Source organism: Ursus arctos, unplaced genomic scaffold, assembly GCF_023065955.2.
Source record: "Ursus arctos isolate Adak ecotype North America unplaced genomic scaffold, UrsArc2.0 scaffold_12, whole genome shotgun sequence".
NCBI classification, from domain to species: Eukaryota; Metazoa; Chordata; class Mammalia; order Carnivora; family Ursidae; genus Ursus; species Ursus arctos.
In genome coordinates, this window is record NW_026622786.1 from 21,309,217 (window position 1) to 21,330,000 (window position 20,784).

General features: G+C 35.4%; 1 pseudogene; it reads right to left on the bottom strand.

The window, feature by feature from the left end:
• Positions 1-622: 622 nt before the first annotated feature.
• LOC113254298 (ADP/ATP translocase 2-like) lies at positions 623-2,122 on the bottom strand (annotated as a pseudogene).
• Positions 2,123-20,784: the final 18,662 nt, after the last annotated feature.

Genomic DNA, 20,784 nt, shown 5'->3' on the forward strand with positions numbered 1-20,784 from the left:
AAATAAATCCAAAGAAAAAACTGTTTATAAATGAATATGAAATTACTGAAATCAGTGATATTCTGAGAAATTAAAAAGAAAAATTGAGCCATTCTTAAAAAAAAGACTCTATTGAAATAAAATTATGTGAAAAATAATTGAAATGCAGTTAAGAACTCTCCATTTTAAATGTTTGCTTTCATGGGGTGAGACCAGACCCTCTCAATAGAAAATAAGAAGATAAGTGTATTCCTAGAAACCAGTCATACAATTTTAATGAATTAAGTACAAAGAATTTTGGAATCTATCATTTGTTTGAAAAAAAATGGATCAATATTCTTTATGAAAAAAATAAAAGTTGTTTCTAAGAGGCATTTTTATTTCAGGTATTTTTTATTTCTTCAAATTTATTTAACAGGAGTGACTGAAATAAAAAATTTAATTGAGCCTCATCATCACGGAAATGACTTTAAGAGAAAACTGATCAGATGAGTATTATTGCTTCCCATCTTGAACCAGTAAATAGTTGCCACTGATAAATAGAAACCAGTCTCTCAAAAACGCTCTAAGTATGTTCTAAAATACATGCCTGTTCACAGGGGGGAAAAGCTAGGAAATAACTCACCTGAACTACTTGATTTCATCACAAGACAAGTACAAAAGCACGTCCCATGCCTCTGAGAACATTGCACCATGTGCCCTTGAAAAAAGCTTCGGCTCCTTCGTCGCGAGCAGTCTTCCCCCAGCGGTCAAGCATGCCTGTGTACATGACGTCAGTTCCTTTGCATTCCGCGTCATCATACCGACGCGGACAGTGTCAAATGAATAGGAAGTCAACCCAGCAACTGCTGTGATGGATTGGGCAATCATCCAGCTGATGAAGCTGTGAGCGTTCTTGGGATCTGGAAGCATTCCCTTCCCTTCACAGTGTCATAGATACCCAAGGAGGCAGCGGGGTTGATGATAATACCTTGCACAGACACATTAACGCCGGGTACAGGCCCTTCATCTTATCAGGTTTGTACATCTTAGCCAGGCAGTCACCAAGGCCTCTGACTTTCCTTTCAGCTGCAGATCTGTCCACGTCAGCTGCTAGATGTGTATGGGCAGAACCAAGAGGATACACAAAACACAAGGATGCGGCCCCAGTGGCGCCACCTAATGCCAGATTCCTATAAAGTAGTGTCAAAACTGGATTCTCTTGTCCACACAAGCCAGGAAGAGCTTGTATTTATTCTTGAAGGCAAAGTTGAGAGCCTGGGTGGGGAAGTATCTGATGACATTGGCCAGAAGGACAGGACTTCCTGCTCCTTGGGGATATGAACCACAGTCTAATATTTAAGAGGTATATTTTAATATTTAGGGAGTCATTGTCAACTCCATAGAGCAAATTAATATGCTTCATTAGCTTGCAATTTTTTTAAAGCTTTTAAAAGCGTTATTGACAAAAAATACTGACATAAAATGATTTGCACATATTTAAAGCTTTAGGAGCCTTTTTTTTTAGATTCTTTGTAATTATCTGTATAGACAATCATATCTTTTGTTTTATTTCTCCTCTTTTTCTAATCTATATACCCCTTATTTTCCTTTTCCTTTTTGCCTTATTGCAAATCTTTCTCACTAGCACATCAACATAACGTTGAATATGAGTAGGGAAAGGAGACATCCTTGCCTTATTCCTGATCTTAGGCAGAAAGTAGTGTCTCATCAAATATGAAGTCAGCTGTAGGATTTGTCAATGTTCTTTATTGGACTAAGGAAGTATCCTGCTCCTAGTTCGTGGAATGTTTTTATCAGGGACAAATATCTGATCTTGCCAAATACTTTTATCCTTCATCTGTTGACAAAATGTTTTCTATTCTTATATAGTCCGTCTGTTAATCTGATAACATACATTTTTTTCAATATTGAACAAACCTTGCATTCCTGGGATGAGCCTCACTTGGCCGTGTAGTAGGGCTGGGTTTGCTGTTGTTTGGGGTGTTCTCAGTGCATCACATGCTGCAGATGATGCCTCTGGCAATATCTTTTGTTTGTCTCTCCGCTTAGCTCTGAGTTTTCCTTTGCAGTTCCCCCTAGAGAAAGCCCGTGTCTTGCAGTTCTCCCAGATGCCTTCCACTATTAGTTTTACTAGACGCATGTTAGCTTGTCGGTAGGCAGTTGGGGTGGGGTGTTCGATGCTCTGATAAGCCTCAGTCTTAAGTAGGCACTGTGAGCCTTGATCTCAGCCATGTGCCCTTTGTAAGTATACTGTCTCTTCTCCAGATGCAAAGCTAGGGCTGGCGCATTCCCTAGCGCTCCTTCTCCAAGAAGAAAGCTTTTTTTTTTTTTTTTAATTCCTTGTTTCCCTCCTTAACTGCAGTGCTTTTCCACGAGTACTGTTAGTTTACAGTTTTGAGGCCCTCACTCCTACAGATTAAGGATTTTGTTCCTTAGATGAGATGGGGGGATGCATCTGGGTTGGGAACAGGTGGCAGCCACCAATTCTCACCTTGAACTGCAATGAATTTCCATCTCTGTGTCTGATCTACAAATTTGTCTGTCTTCCTACCCGCGAAATCCCATGCAGAAAAAAACTTTTATTTCATGAGGGAGACAGGTCTGGGTGGAGTTTCGGCAGTGGTTATCATTCTGCAACCCCAGGAAGAACCATGAGGGAAGTTTTTATCTTTTTTTGTTTTTTGTTTTTTGCATTATTAGGATTTCTCCCTGACACTCCTGACACTCCCAGCACCTTGTGGGGTTCCTAGAGAAGATACTCTGCAGAAGGGACACCACTATGCTCTGTCTGTGGTCCTCAGGGGCTTTATAGTCTCACACTAACCTTCCTCAGCCTTTTGCAATTAATTAAAGCTGCCTACCTTAATATTTTCACTGACTTATATGGCATTTGGTGGCATCTAACCCAGGTAAACAAATGGCTGTGTCCTGTTTCTCCCTGCTTATGCTTCTTTTCCTCCAGATATTCGGTGAGTTCTTTTCCTTGCCACTCCAGTTCTCTCTAGAGTTCAAGAAAAATCTAATTTGCAGTCTGTTCAACTTTTTTCTCTTGTTGTAGGGGTGACAATGACACGCTAGCTCTCTATATGTCTGAGCTAAACCCAGAAGTCTGTGTAATGAAATTTGGTTACTAAATTTAAAAACGATGCTGTTCTGAGATATCCAATTTACTTTCTGCATTCATATATTGTCCAAAGAGGTTGAAGTAATGGAGAATAAAATTTCTGTGGTTTTTTTTTTTTTCATTGTATTCCTGGTGCCTAGAACTTAAAGTGGCTGGCAAAATCCAACAAACATTTACTGAATAAATATCTTGTGAATAAATTAAAACAAATATATCTTGAATTCGTTATTAAGAAAGTTATTTCTCACTTGCCTACATATCAAATTTACCTAAAAAGGCAAATATATTGTTAATATTGTTGATAGTATATTGTTATTCCCTAACAAACCATGATCAATTACCTTCCTGTTCCATTCTGAAAAAGCACCCTTAAACTAACAATGCAGTAGTGATATGAGTGTTAAAATTATGTTATTTTCTTAACTATAACACTTGAGTTACATACTTAACCCAATTTAATTTAAAATAAATCACATCAGCAGGCAACAGAAAACACCACAGCATTATTTTTTCTACTCTGATATCTTGATCTTATTTTGGACCTGGAGTTTTATGGAGATTGTTTGAGAACATACTCCATACACAATTTTTGTGATTTGAAAGTCTTGCTAAAGTGCACAGCTTTGGAAATTAACAGAAAATTTGATGAGCCAGTAGAATAGTCCTTAACTATCCCTCTGAAGTTGAAAGTTGACTAATAATAATCTTTTTCCAGCTCACCTGAATACTTCCTTCAGATTTACCGCTGTTATTTGAAAAGTAAGCTCAATTGCATTACATAATTTCTGAGATGAATATATAAAAATAGTAAAAATAAGCTGGTTTTTCTAATAAAGATGACTAACAATAAAGTAAAATGTAAAATCTAATATCACATTAAAACTTTTAGGGGCGCCTGGGTGGCACAGCGGTTAAGCGTCTGCCTTCGGCTCAGGGCGTGATCCCGGCGTTATGGGATCGAGCCCCACATCAGGCTCCTCCGCTATGAGCCTGCTTCTTCCTCTCCCACTCCCCCTGCTTGTGTTCCCTCTCGCTGGCTGTCTCTATCTCTGTCGAATAAATAAATAAAATCTTTAAAAAAAAAAAAAACAAAAAAAAACTTTTGAACAACTCTATTAAACCAATTATCAAATTACCCCTATTATATTTTCTATTATGTATAGCATGTATGCACTAGAAAAGATTCACTCATCAACATCAGCATAGAATTTCTTTTGCCTGAATGGAAGGCACTTAAACATGACGACATCAGCATACAAAAAAGATTTAGAAGATAAAATTTGAAAATATTGGTGAGAGAATAGATCATTACTGGAGCAAGTGCCCCAAGGCAACAAGAAAAGGTATGATGCAAATTTTAGGCATTGGAATTAGCCTTAGATGGGAGGGAGACCACCACGTTTTCACTAAATTAGGATTAAGAGAGGAGGAGGAAAGAAAAGTGAAGGAGGGAAGATAGAAGGAAGACTGGTTAGCTATAGATGACCATCACTTTTCAGGAGATGGCAGAGAGAAAGATAGGGGTAGGGTCCCTACCATGATTTTTCCCGTGAAATAGGAGCCAAGGTCATCTAAGGTCAGAAGGTGCAGAGTAATAGGAAGTTGGCAGATGAATTTGGTCTAGGAGAATAGCAAGAGGGAGAAAAAGACATAAGAAGAAATGGTTGACTTGCCTCATGTAAGAAGGAATATAAGTAGCACTGAAGGAGTTGTAGAAAGCTTGGCAACTATCCAATTGTAATTATTTTATAATTTTTTTAATTAAAACGTTCAATAATCAGAGTGCAAAAAACAAGAACTCAGGTTATTGGTTCGAATTGAGTTGGATTCAACTGGCTTGAGTTAGAAGGGAACCATCGGGAGAACAGTGGTAATAAAGGCAAAATAATATTCCCAACCGCAAGGCAAAACCTGTGTTGATAATTCTAATATATGCTACAAAAATAAATAGGCTAATATTCTGGTTGTCTTTTGCTGTGTAACAAACTATCTAAAATCGAGTGGTAGAAAACAATAATTTTATTATGCTTGTAAATTCTGTGAGTCAGGAATTTAGATAGGGCAGGGGAGGGTGGATCGTCTTTGGTTCATATCTGGGGCTTCCTCGGGAAGACTTGAACACCAGGGGGTGCACTGAGCACCACTCTCTTGCTGTCTGTAGTGTCCGGGCATGTTTACCTGGTCTTTCGGCGGGACTTCTTCAGCATGGCATTCTCAATCTAGAGAGACTTTTTTATGGATCTCCAGGAGTGAGTGTTCCCATAAAGAAAACAGAGGCTGCATGGTCACTTACCATCTCATTTAGGACATCACATAGTGTCATTTCAGAAATATTCTATTGACTGAAGCAGTCACAAGCCCACCTAGATACAAGGGGAATGGAGCTTAGGCACCGCACTCAGTGAGGGGCATCGAATAATAGTCATATTTTAAAACTGTCACAGCTGGACAACTATTGCTACTACTTAATAGAGTGCTCAGTATGTGCCAGGCCCTGTTCTAGGCATTTTTCATAAATTAACTTATCTAATCCTTCCAACACTTTATGAGGGTGATATTATCATGACCCCCAATTTGCCATATGGAGTTTAAGTGATTTGTCCATAATCACTGCTGGGGAAGCAGCCATTGCATGACCTGTTGCCTTTCTCTGGGCTTGCTCAATCAGTGCACTGGGCCTGGCCAATATGAAAGCCAGGTTCTGAGCTATTGTTGGCCCAGATTCTTATTCCTTATTAGGAGAAAATGTTCTCTGTTCTAGACACCCAGTAAACTTCCTTGTATTACTTGAGTGTCATATGTCACCTGGGCAGTGCCACCAGTATATCTGTCCCTAGATGGAAGGGAACACAGTCTTCCCCTGCAGCCTGAGAGGGGCGCATGCATTGGGAGAGACCTCGTAGCCATGGCAGATCACTGCACACTAATAAACACTGATCTTCATCTGTGCTGTGTCTCTTCTCCTTTCTGTGAGTAAAATATTTCAACCAGTGTTTTGTGTGTTGAGTCCTCCTCAGTGCTTCAAACAAATATAAGATGCAGTGGGCCAGTCTGCAAGCTCCTACGTCTGGTGGCTGTGTTAGGATCCTTGGTGTCTCCATGAGGTGGGAATCCTCACCTGAGATTGGTAGCTGGATATTCATGCTTGGCAATCACATAATCGGCGACTCTCCAGGATGAACCTAGCCAGGCAGGCTGGTCTCAGAGTTTTTGGCCTGAATCATTATAATGTTTCTTTTAAAGCAGATGGAAAATGACAATAATAATTTGAAAATAAGTCCACACACACTCATATATCTCAGTAGAACAGGTAATCTTTTCTTGCTCTAAACATCTCTTAAAGTGATTTTCTCAGAAGCCCTTGTAAGTTCTCTATGAACAATTCTTATTCCCTAAATTGCTAGACAGAAACTATACCCCATGATCCATATCATGTTATAGATAAATAATAAGACAGTAGCATTTCTAAATGAAATAAAATATTGTTGTAAGCCAATCTGTACGTTTGTCTAGCTAAAACTTTTACATCAATTCATACTTGAAATTAAATGTGAAAGTTATGGGCCAGTGATCTGACTGAGAAAGAGAGTAGGCTAAGAAATGTGGTTAGAAATTAAAGCACCAAGGGGTGCCTGGGTGGCTCATTTGGTTAAGCATCTGACTCTTGGATTGTGGCTCAGGTCATGATCTCACGGTCATGAGATCGAGTCCCGGGGGTCAAGATTCGTGCTCAGTGGGGTGTCTGCTTCAGATTCTCTCTCTCCCTCTGCCCCCCCCCCCACTCACTCTTACTCTAAATAAATGAATAAATAAATAAATAAAATCTTTAAAAAAAGAAATTAGAGTACCAAGAGGAAACCTGGTGAGGCCAGGGCAATAGGACATAAACTTTGGTTGATGAGAACATAAACAGTTCTGTCTGAGTTTGAATTCTGACTCAGACATTTAATGAACTGGGTGATTTGGAGTTAATTACTTAACATTTAAGGCCAAGGTTCCTCATCTACAAAACGAAAGCATACTTATCCAACTGCGTATTTTGAAGGATTAATATAGAGTAGATAGAAAAATACCAGCAATCAACACTTAACTTCATGGATTAGACATCGAATAAGTTATAGAGACAAGACTTTCAAAGATTGACACGGAGGTCATCCAGAGAGATATGGACATTATGATACAAATCAGTAGAAAATATCAGATCAATACAATGGGACAAAGCACAGTGATTCAAACTGAGTTTACAGAATACTGCAATGTCTTATTACAGGCCAGGGGAAAAAGGTCTGGGACATTCTGAACAGTAAAACCTTATAAATTCTTGGGAGTAAGGGATTGGCAATTGACACCATGACTGCATGTGTATAGATATAACTGTAGATAAACTAGGAATGTATGTAGATTTGCATATTTATTTAGTAATAATAGTTAATATCTATGTATTATGTGTCCCACGTGCTTTTTAAGGAATTTAATTACACTAAGTCATTTAAACTCCTCTCTCCTAAATACAAACCAGCGAGGTAAAGATAAACACAATCCCAACTTTATGGCCAAACAGCATGAGGCACAGAACAGAACCTTGCTCAAGGTCAAATAACAATAAATGATTGGGGATGCCTGGTGGCTTAGTTGGTTGAGCCACCAACTCTTGATTTTGGCTCAGGTCATGATCTTAGGGTCATGAGATCCAGCACTTTACCAGGCTCCGAACCAGCAGGGAGTCTGCTTAAGATTCTCTCTCTCCCTCACCCTCTGCCCTCCTCCCTCCTTTTCTAAAAAGAACAATAATAATAATAAATGATTGACCCAGTATTTGAAACCAGGGACTATAACTTTTTGCCCACTTACTTAATCACATCATTTCACTTCCTAAAAAAATTTTAGTCGTGGGTATCTCTAAACTTGGTTCTATTCTCATTTAATTGCAATGATTACCACTAAAGGCCTCCTTCCTTAACACTGGAGGAAACACCCTATTAAATAATTATATCCATACTTTCTTTTTCAATCATTCTTAGCAGTGAGCAAAAACCGTTGTCATTACATCAACCATCATTGATTCCCTTAAATATCTACTCTTCCTAACATGCATTAGTTAAATTTTAAAACGCCTTAGTTAAATTTTAAAATGTAGTCTTTCTAATGATTGTTCAAGTAGCATCATACAGTTCCACTTTAATGATAGAATAACTATGATAAAATCCTAAAAATAGGATTAATTTCATTTATTTGTATGAGTTTTTGTTTTTTTAAATGAGTGACACTTTCTATGCTTCTGTCCAAATTCAAAGACAATCCCTTTCATGATTAAATAATTCTATCCAGTAATGAATTGAATAATATTTATTTGAATTTTGATTATATGGTACATTTTGACTTTTCTAGCACTGCTGTCTTATAAATTTATATACTTATTTAAAATTTTCATGTTTTCTTACAAAGATTCTATACTCTTTAAGGGAAAAGTTTGCATTTTATCTAATTTTATCTACCACCATGCTATTCATGAACTAGGCAATCAAAATGGTTTTAAATTAAGCAGCTAACATAGTTTGAAAATACTCATAAGGACAAGCACAGATTCCCATATTACATTACCTGAATCCTCAACGTACTTACCTCTCATGATATGTTCCTTAAATATTCTCACTTCTTATTCATCCTGCAATCGCCTTCCTTTCTCTGTGGTTTTGTGTTAATAATGGGAGCAGGACAGTGAGCTCCCATTAAAATCGTCCTTATGTAGAACTACTTAAGGAAAGTTGAATGTCCCGCCAGAGTTAAAGTATTTCTATATAGGTGTGTGAGAATGGGTAAAATTCATATTTTATTTATCCATTAATGCCTTAGGATATGCTAAATACTAGGTTAAAAAGTCAATTCATTAATTAGAAAAGTAGCACACATTATTTTCAATTATTACTGTTTTATTAGGAATTGGGATGTGTAATTAGCAGGCCAGTAACCTAATGAGGCTTTGAAAATATAATACAAATTAGTAGTGACATTTAGCAGTGAGAAATCAGCAGGGCAAGGTGTAGAGTATTAGCTTCATTTGAAATGTAGGGGGTTCAGGCTTCAGTAACAGAATGGTGGAAAACAGGGAATATGGGGTTTCTGGTTGTCTTTGATTAGAGGTTCTCTAACTGGTCCACACTAGAACAACCTGGGGAACTTTTAAACAACATAAAGGTGTGTCCTTCTTCCAGACCAGATATTGATTGAATCCATCTCAGTTGGGCCAAGTAGACTTATGTGATCACGTCTTTCTCAGTAGGTTGTAATGTGCAGCCAGAGCTGGGAACCCCTCCCTTGGCTGGAGATTTGCTATAAGGGGTCAAAAAAGGTTTAAATAAGACACCTTTACTTTATAATTTTCATATAGGATCTTCCCTAGATGGGGCAGATCACTATAATCTCTTTCCCTTGAAATGTCTTGTGATATTTCTTTTTGCATCTGCTTGGCTGGGACAAAACAGTATGATATGCTCCAGTAGTTAAAACTGGCTAATTTGGTAAGTTCTATTTAGGCCAAATGTTTTTTTTAACTCATAATTCATAACTTGTAGATAGTCATTTTGCTAATAACAATCATACCCTTAATAATTAATAGTAATGAATATTTTCCCAGTTTACAATCTTTAATAGGTATTTAGACACATTATGTTTGATTAGATATGGTATTGTATTCAGGCAGATAAAATATGATAAATGCTTTAAGAAGTATTTTTAGAATTCTGTGTTATGTAGAATTTTGTTTTATTATTTATTTTTGATTTTTTAAGTGAGAAATCAAAATATGACAAAGATGACATATAAAAAATGCCATCTAGAATATCACAATAAATTAGTATGACTAATACCATTCTGCCACAAGTAACAAAGAATGCAATACGTACTATATGTCTTAAATCTGGATATGAAAATATATGGTGTATATATATGTCTTGAAAATTAGAAACAGAAAACTTCATATGTCATAAATTCTCATTACAACCACATATATAAACAGATACGGGAAAACAGGCTAGAAATAAGGAATGTGTGAAAAATAAAGATAACAGAGCTTGCTATTCATCTGTTCCTCATCGATATCTTATTTCCTGGCATCCTTTAAAGGTAGAATATTAATGAATTCTAGACTCAATTTATCAAGATCATTTGGTCATAAAGAGTGCTTATTTATCTAGAAGCTCAGCTTTCCAAATAAGTTTTGGACTCAAGTAAACATAAGCAGCATTTCAGCACAGGGGAGAATTCCACAACCTGGATATGTGGCTTTATTTGAACTCCAGAAGTGATGGGCACATTTCCCCAGTACACAGGGGAAATGTGCCCGTCACTTTTATTTTATCACAAATAACAGTATCAGAACAGCTCCCTTAAGCCTAATCTTAAGGTAGTTTTCACACAGTGGATGTCATTTAGAAGATAACAAAATTAATTTAATATATCTTTTACTAAATCTCCTCCATTTTTCTTTGAAACTTACCTGACCCTAGCTACATGAATTTCAAACATTCTATCCCAGTGCCGTTCAATATAAATGTAATGTGAACTACAGGCAGACTCCTAAATTTTCTAGTGGTCAAAATAAGTAAAAAGAAACAAAATTACTTCTAATAATTATCTATTTTAACCATTTAGCAAAAATATTATCTTTCCAATATGTAATTAATATAAAAAATGATTCATGGCACATATTATATTCTATTTTTCATACTAAATCTATAAAATCCAGTGTACATTTTACACTGATAGCCTGTTATAAATCACACTAGCCAATTTCAAGTGCTAAATAGCCACGTGACTAGTAGCTTCCTTATTGTTCAGTGCTGCTCTAATCTTCTTTGTAGTCCATAATGTAAACTGAACATAGACTATCGTAAAAGTGAGTTTGCAAACCTTATTACTTATACAGTAATAATTTCAGCCTATGTTCTTCAGAGCACGCAATTAAAAATTTTATGTGTGAATCTCTTTAGATTTATACAATTCTTGCTATCTTGAAATACCTGGGCATAGATAGCTTCAACAAAAAATGAAAATATAGAGAGGTGGATATATAGATAAATAAATAGCCACCGGATATCTATCGACCAACAGATGATTTAAAATATACATGTGTAAACAACTTATAAGTTGACTTTTAACCTAATTTGTACAATGCCCAGAACAGCAACAGCAACATGGAATAAATGTGCTCTAATGATGATGAAGATGATGATTATGTTGACTGGTTATAATTTTGTAATCAGTGAATTAATGTGTCCTCAATGAAAAATACGGCATCCTCCTAGAACACAGAGAGGATATCCTAACACTTTTCCCCCACTCTTCAGTCACATATAAGTAACTCCTGTTGACCTAAATACATTGCAGAGTGAATGAACTGAAATCATGGAATTAAAGCTATTTCCAGGAGCCATTACATTCTGATTCTCTGTATTTCATAATAAGTAGTTCTCCTCAACACACGTCAACATCTAGTCAAATACTGTTGTGTGTTGGAACCAGTTTAAGATTTAATGGTTATACCATTAATAAGAACATTTCTCATTTTCACGTGTATTCCCTCACCCATGGAATGCTATTCACACCTAAAGGACTGGGATAATGTCTTTCACAGTGCTGTATCTGTAGAATATTGAACAACTGCGGACCTACAGTATACCTATAATTTTTCTCTAAGGGTATTTCATTATATCCTATTTCCCTCTTAGTCTGCACACAGAACTGAATCATTGACAGAATGGTGAGATCCTCTCGCAGGAGAACAAAAATAATTTACAGTTCAGCCACAGGCCTACATAATAAAATCAGATATCCTAGATAAAAGACGTAACCAAGGGCAATGCTGTAAAAACCATTTAAATATGTTTTGTTCTAATACTTCTATAGAAGCTATAAGCATATTTTGTTGAAAGCAGAATTGTTGAGGTCTCAAAAGTAATATAATTTTTGCAGACATATCTGGGAGGAAAATGACTAATTGTTAAAAGATAATTCATTGTATTTAATTCAGAGATGGGAAATTATTCTTTTACTTTGTGTGTGAACTCTTGCACTCTAAAATATTTTATTAATATCCCTCCGTATAGATTAAAAAATCCATATGTTCAGTCACGACTTAAAGCTTTCAGAATTATATGTCTCCTATTTAATAGTAATAATATTATTAAAACACATCAACCAATATTTTCTAATTACTATGAGAAAGTATGTTCTTACTGGTAATAATTGTGACTAGCACTTTTACCTCTAAATTACAGCCCTGGTCAGGGTAATATTCATTGAAAGTAGATGCACAATGTCTCCCACTAAATGCCAAGTGGTGGGCTTGGAGTTGTAATAAAATAAATAGCCGAATAAAGTTTATGCCCTCAGGAGGTTAAGAGACAAATATATGCAAAGATCATTTTATTAAAATTCATAAAACAGCTACCATTTTTGAGCCCTTACTACCTAACAGACACTCAGTATTATACAGGTGATATATGTTAAATTCTCTAAGAACACCATGGAGTAGGTGATTAATTTAGCCCCCTTTTAGGAAATGCTGTACTGATATGAAAAATGAAAAATGAGTTGAATCTTTTTTTTTTTTTTTTGAAAAATGAGTTGAATCTTAAATGGTAATATTTCCTGGAAGGCAGGAGGGATTGGTTACTCAAAATCTTTGCTTAAAGACACAGAAGCTTGGTTAGGATTGAGAATGTGTCTAATGTGGCTAATGGATGCAGGGGACAAGAACACAATTTTGTTGGCAATAATGGATGGACCAGAACAGTGGGACAGAAGGTTGTTGCTATCATTCAGATGGGAAGAAATTACCATACAGTAGACCGTCGGTGTTGATGGAAACAGAGAGAAAGAGAATATGTGAGAGAAGAGCAAGAAGAGGTGTGTGGATGATAAAATGAGTTTAATATTGGTTTTGTTACATGTGAGGTTGCTTCAAGATATCTCGAAGAAGATATATAGAAGCCAGCTGGAAATAGAGGTTTGCATATTATGGGGAGATGGAATTTGGAGATCTGACCTGGGGGTCGTCAGCAGGTAGGGCTGATTGAAATGGCTCAGAGATATAATAGGGAGTGCTACAAGATGCCCAAATTATTACTCACAAGTTTATAACTAGGTTACGGAAAAAGTCCGCATACTTTGTGTTTGACTTCAAGAGCTGAAGGCACATTGAGAAATGAGCTATAAAAAATGGGATGGAGATTCAATATAAGATAAGTGTATAAATATTACCAATTTATAAAGTAAGGTTTATGTAAATAGTAATATCTTCTGGAATACCCGAAGTAAGTTTTAAGTGACAAAATGCTCAATTGTTTCATATGCAAATTTTAAGAAATACGCTTATTCCATAAATAAGGCACACCCAAAATCTAAGAAATATGTCTTTGTAAAGTATATAATCTTCCAATTATTTCTACACAAAACAAAACAATAACAATGTGGCCTTCCAAATACTTTTTCTGTAATGACAGAAATGTAGACCTCTCCCAACCTGCTTCCACGCTAATAAATTACAATTGGCTATTTCCTGAAAATGCAGTTGTGCAATATAGTCTTAATGCTTGCCATAAGTCTAATAATATACTGTAGGGGAGGAAAACTTTTTTTCTTTCTTCCCTCTTATGTTCCTTGGCTGGTCTATTAATTAAATTGACATAAGACATTAACAGGAGAAAAACAAATTTAATTTCCTATGTACAGGAGCCCGTAAAAATATGAGACTGGAAAAAATGACCAAAGCAGGCAGCTTTTATATCTTTTGGGCAAAGAAATGATAAATTTGTGAAGAATTAACAAGATAAAGAAGTGTGGGTTTGGGGTAGTAAATTAGTGAGAAAGTAACAAGCTTTGTTTATACAATCTTCCAGGCCCTAAATTTCCTCTCTCTGGTGATAAGTATGCCTTCTACCTTTCTGGTACAGGGAGGGTACCTTTCACATGAGAGATTTATTTCCTGCTTTCAGAGGGACATACTGGGGGTCAGAGTGACCTCCTTGCACTGGATGTTTCTTAAGTAACTTTAATCCAAAATAATCAATATGTCAAAGTGGTATACTTTGCTCCCCTTCAATACATAATCCCAACAGTCGCTAGTTTCTATAAAGTTATGAAGTTATATTTTTTTATGTTTTGTTTTATTTTGTTTTTTCCCTAACCTAAACTCTCCATTCTGGAGTTTGTGTAGGAACATGGTTTATCATAAAGTCAGGAAGAAGTTTAAAATTAATTATCGTATCCACTCACCTCCCAAACTATTGTAAATATAGGCATTTTACTAACGGTCTATTGCTGCTTTCTTTTGACTTGATGGAAGTATGATTTAGCACCCAGAATACCATGCATAATTATAATAAAAGTTGTGGTATTGTGATTTATAATAAGAAATATATATTCAGTCTTCCACTGTTCCTGGCACAGAGCTCCTAAAGCCCTTGGAATTTCCTGTGATAAGAGAATAAGAGTCCTTTTTTATGTTAATGAGGTGACTTTTGGGAAGCCCTTAGGTAACCTAAGGATGGGGGGCTGGTTGCCCTTGGAACCAATCCTGTGATTAGAGGGTTGGAACCTTCAGTACCCCCTTAACCTCCAGGTAGGGGAGAAAGGCTGGAGGTTGACTCAGTCACCAAATGTCAATAATTTAATTAGTCATGCCTATGAATTGAAGCTTCCATAAAAACCCAAAAGGACAAGGTTTGGAGAGCCTCCAGGTTGGTGAACACACGTAGATTTGGGTAGATCAGTGCACGTGGAGAGGGAACGGGAGCTCTGCACCCTTTCCCCACGCCTTGCCCTACAAATCTCTGACATCCGGCTTCCTCTGAGTTATAGTAATCATTTACCAGTAATCTAGTAAGTAAAACAGTTCTCTTAGTTCTATGAACTGCTTTAGCAAATTAATGCAACTGGAGGAGAGGGTCTTGGGAACCTCTGATTCACAGCCAGTTTGTCAGAAGTACGGGAAAAAGCCTGGACTTGTGACCGCTGTCTAAAGTTGGGGTGGCGGTGGGGAGGGATTTATAGGACAAAACGTTTGATCTGTGGAATCTGATGCTCTCACAGGGTAGATAGTGTCAGAATTGAGTTCAATTGTAGGACACCCCGCTGGTGTCTGAGAATTGCTTGTCAGTGTGGGAAACCACCTCCTCCCCACCGCACACGCATTGCAATTGGTACCAAAACGTATCTAAAAGGTCCTCCGCGTTTAATTTCTTTTGCAGAATTGTTCTTAAATGTAATAATTATGTAGCTGAATGTGTATCTAATGGAAACTGGCCAACCAGAAATCACAATTTCATAAACTACATATACATTGAAAATTTAAAGGAGTCTAAAGATATGAGAAGGTTGGGTGGGAAATAACATACTTATAATGAACAGTTCTATGATTTACTCCTTTTGTACTTAATTATTTAGACTTTGGCTCATTACAACTAACATTCTAAACATCGTCGTACGTGTGGAAATTCTGATGTTCATGACTTTTCCCAGATTTTTCTTGACTTATTGCACATTTTATGTCTGGAAAAGAAATGTAAAAAATAAATCTGTATAAGCAATAGCAATATGCTTATGAAAATTTTTCCTATTATACTTTCAGCATGGAGAAACAAATACTTCAATCTTGCAAATATCACTTAAAAACCAAATTTTGATATTAATTTTATGCTAAAATGCATATGACAAACACTACTGAATGTTTTCTATATGGAAGTAAAATCAAATGATAAATATTAATTTTCTTGTTGAAAATCACAGGCAAATATAATACAAAATTAAAAATAGCAAGCTATACTTTTAGATACTTATTTCTTACTACTTGTGTCGTGACTTTATTTTTGGCACAACCGGCACGATTTAATGCAAATTGCCTTATTATTGTAGAGAAACGCAGAAACACATCATAAAATGTGGGAAATATTCCACTATATAAAAGATAAAATATGCTTTGCTTTATTTTTCTTCCTCTGTGAAGGTGGGACTAGTTCAGAGATATCATTTCCTATGAGATACTGCAGAAAAGTCTTTTAAGCCTTTCCTTACCTACCACGATCAACAATATTTAGGAATCCTCCCAGATACATATATAGCATTCTTTAAATAACACACATAAAAAACAGATCAATAGACTCCTTTTAGGCATTACAGCTCTAGTGTTAAACTTTTTCAGAAGTTTGAAAACTACTTTCCAAACTTAATTTATACAGAAACATTTTAAAATCCTATTTAACCCTAACCTAATGTTAATTCATTCCCTCAAGAGTAAACTTGGTGCAGCCCAAAATAATTGTCATGAAAAGCCACTTACTCTGGTTAAACTAAGTGTTTTCATAGAAATCTACTTTATTGGAAAACAATATTCCAAGAAATGGCCTAAATGTTCCTTTTGCTAATGCCACTCGAATGCTGTTGGTCCTGAAGGAAAAACTTAAAGAGATATAAAAAGTTAATTAGATATGCCACATGCAAACGATTATGATTACTTAATTAGCAGTATCCCTGAAATTGGCACAATATGTAACCTAGTATGTAGCTTAATGGCTTTGTTATTAATCAATTCTTAATGTAAACAGTTTGAAGCTCTTGTTGTTTTGTTATGTTCATTATAAATAGTCCCTGTGGGAATCACAACTTTATTTCATTAAAACTCCTGCCTGCTGCTAATTGCTGCTAGGAAAACATGCACGAATTAATTGTGTTTTAGAAGCCAATGATGTAAATTTATAAGCTTCTGCATTGATTGCTGGGGACTGCTGGGTTGTAGATCATTCTTCCCCACTGTGATAGATAGCATGCTATAGTTGGCAACACTGACCTGTTCTAAATCAATAACACTTGGTTAGTAAGTCTTACTACTATCGAGGTTAAAAAAAATTGTTTGAAAATTCTGTTTATCACGCCAGCTGGGACATAATATGAATTTAGGTTATGGGCAATTAATTTATAAGTTTTAATGACTTCTTGCGCAAAACAAACATTAGTCTTTAGCAAAGATGACTGACGAACATTAAATCGGTTAGTATTTTTAAAGAAATACTGAATTTGTTCAAAAATATTGCTCAAATATAAATATAGTCCTGCTTGGTGACAATTCCCCCCTAATCTTTTATTGTTACAAATGGCCTGTCCAGCATCGACCACATGAGATGAATTTAAAACCCCAAATATTAAAATGTTGGACTGAAGGGGAACACACTACACTGGCTTTCAAGTGCAGATTGAGACCAATGAGAAGAAACCTGTTTATATTCTCAGCTGATTGCTAATGTCTTAGCTTGTTGTTTCCACAATATTTCAGAATAATAAGACCATCTGTCAACAGGGAAAAGGAATAGTAACAATATAGGCAGAACTGTCTTCATACATTAGGAAATAATATTTGCCTAATGGTTTTTTTGGTCTTGGATGATACTGTATACATAACTTTTTTTTTGCTTTTTTTCTCAATTATTCAAGAATGAAATAAAATTATACCTTTTTCACCAATTGTTTTCCTGTACTAATCTTTACAATATTTTTTGTGAAATTGGCCATATACATTACGTCATCTCTGCTAAAAACACTCTTGCAATCTATGAAAAACCAAAACACACATGTAAATTGGATTCATAGCACCCATAGCTTAGTTAAATGGGGGAAGTGAGAAAATCTTTAAGAATCATCAAACACATTATGTAAATATTTTACTGAAATAGGATGTGAGATGAATACAACTTACTTTGTCCACCTATAAAAGTACTTAATTTGGATAGTTGAAAATAGTGATTTTGACAATTAGTTTACAATTTTAAATTACTATACTTAATTTTTAAAAAGGTCAACATATATCCGGCTCAAGAAATGAAAAGCATAAGAAAATTCTACTGTGAAAGTATTCCTCTATCTTTCACCTCCTAGTATTTTCTTTTCATCCAACACGGGATACTATACACATTGTAATATGTTTTCTCTTATTCACATTAATGTATATTGTAGAGAGCTTTCCAATTCAGCATGAGGGTTTTCTGATTTTCTTTGAATATTTCATAGATGTACCAAAACTTAGATAACCAGTGCTCTATTAATGAGTTCTAATTTCCTATATTATGTTATAATTTTGGTAATGATAGTAATAAGAATAATAACTAATGTTTAAAAATAATCTTACACATATTATTTTGCACATATGTGAGTATATCTCCAAGAAAAAGCCCCCGAAGTAGAATTTCTAGTTCAAAAGGTGTCTACAGTTCTATTTTTGATAGATATTTTCAAAGTGCTAGAAAATCCACATACCAATTACACTCCCACTAACAATGCATGAGATTATCTACCCACAGTCTTCTGAGACAAAATGTTTTCTAACTTGGATTTTTGACAATTTGATAAATTAAACAGTGTCATCTCCAGATACTTTAAACATACATTTTCTAATTATCAGTGAGGATGAATAATTTGTAAATGTTTAAAAGCCAGTTCTAATCCCACCCCACTGCCAACCACACACTTTTTTTTTTTTTTTTGGTGAATCATTCCTTCATTTTCTTCATGCGTTTTTCATTTGCCTTGTTAGACTTTTTCTTTACAACTTCTAGTGGGATTTTATACATTAGAAAGATTAGTACTTTTGATATGAGTTGCAAACATTTTTCCCATTTGTATATCTATATTTCAATCACTCCAGAATGTTCTTTTTTGCCCTTTTCAAGATATGCCTATGTCTTACTCTGGACAACCATTTTCCTGTCATTATAGACTAGTTTTGCCCATTCTAGAATATCTTATAAATGGAATCATTCTGTGTATATTCTCTTATATTTGGCTTCCTTTGACTTACATAATACTTCTAAGATTCATTCATCTTGTTGTATGTATCAATAGGCTTTTGTTTTATGTTTTGCTTTTGTTGTCACTTATTGCTCAGTTGTATTCCATTGTATGGATAGACCAAAATTTGTTTATCCATTCACTTAGACATTTAGTTTCTTTCCAGATTGTAATTATTATTAATAAAGGTTCTATGAACATTGATGCTGAAATTCTATTGTGTATGTATCTTTTTATTTATTTTAGGTAAATATCTAGGAGTATAATTCTTGTGTCATATCATAAGTGTATTTTAACTTTCTAAGACAATATCAAGTAGTTGAAACGTATTACAGTCTCAGCAGCAATGTATGAGGGTCCCATACATTGGTATTTCAGGTTTTTTAATATAGCCATTCTAGTGAGTGTGCAATGATAGCTGATATTTTTTTAAAATTTGCATTCACCTGATGACTTTGATGTTGACCGTCTATCATGTACTTACTGGCTATTCATATATCTTTTTTTTTTTTTTGAAAAAAGATTTTATTTATTTACTTGAGTGAGAGAAAGAGAGAGAGATCACAAGCAGAGGGGAAGGGTAGAGAAGAAGACTCCCCACTGAGCCAGGAGCCCGATGTGGGACTCCATCCCAGGACCCCGGGATCATGACCTGAGCCAAAGGCAGACACTTAAACTACTGAGCCACCCAGGCGCCCCTATATATCTTCTTTTGTGACATCTCTGTTCAAGTCTTTTGTCATTTTTTAAATTACTTGTTTTTCATTGAGATATAATAGCTCATTATTTAGTCTATATGTAAGTCCTGTATCACATGTATGTATTTCCAATAAATTGGCTTATCTTTTTGTTTTCTTATCAGTTTTTTTGAAAAGTAGAAATTTCAATTTTGATGAAGCCTAATGTATTATTTTATTTTATATTTCTCATGTCATTGCTAAGATTTCTTTGCTTATCTCAAAGTCATGAACAAATTTTTCCTATGTTTACTTCTTTACATTGTTGCTTTGTAGGTATATGTTTTCATGTTACATGAATAGTATTATTTAATAATTTATTCTATTCTTACTATTTTCTCTAAATAATTTTAGTAGCTATTCATAATACCATGCATATGTCTAATCTGTTACTTCTATTTAATATTTTATGAGGTGTCTCCACCGTATATTACTATTGATGACCGGGTGGCCCTGTATGTATGTATGATTAGACTATCTCTTTCTAAACCTCAAACCTCTAACTCTAATAGACTAACTGGAGCCCTACATATTCTGTTCACAGTTTTTTATTCTTACATTGGAAGTGAACTTCCCAGGCACCTATCTATCTGTCTCTACCTCTAACACTCTGAGCTTTGCCAATACCATCTACCTTGAAATTGGCATAAATGATTTTAATATCTCTTTCATTCCTAATTCTGCCACGAACCAGAAGAGGTACACAGTTCTAGGATACTATCTCTTACCCTGCATTCTAATCTCCTCCTTATTCTTTTCATCTTTTATTCTGTCCTCATCTTCCATGTTTCTAGAAGCCCCTCGTGCCTTTTCAAGTTAAAACAACAGTAGAAAGCCCTATATCCTTGCCCTCTTCTCTGTAAGTTTTCCTGACTTCCCTCAACAAGACCAAATCTGATTTCTCCTTGACAACATTAATTCCCCTGTAACCTTTTCTCTTTTTTTCCCCTGTAACCTTTTTAAATTGTGGTCAATTTTTTTCTCCTTTAACATGAGCCTTGAGATGAGGTATGAGTTTTTCTTGTTTCACGTTTCCACTTCCAAACTGTTCCTTTCTCTTCTACAAATACTCCCTGTGCTGAGTCTTTGCTGATTTGACTACACAGC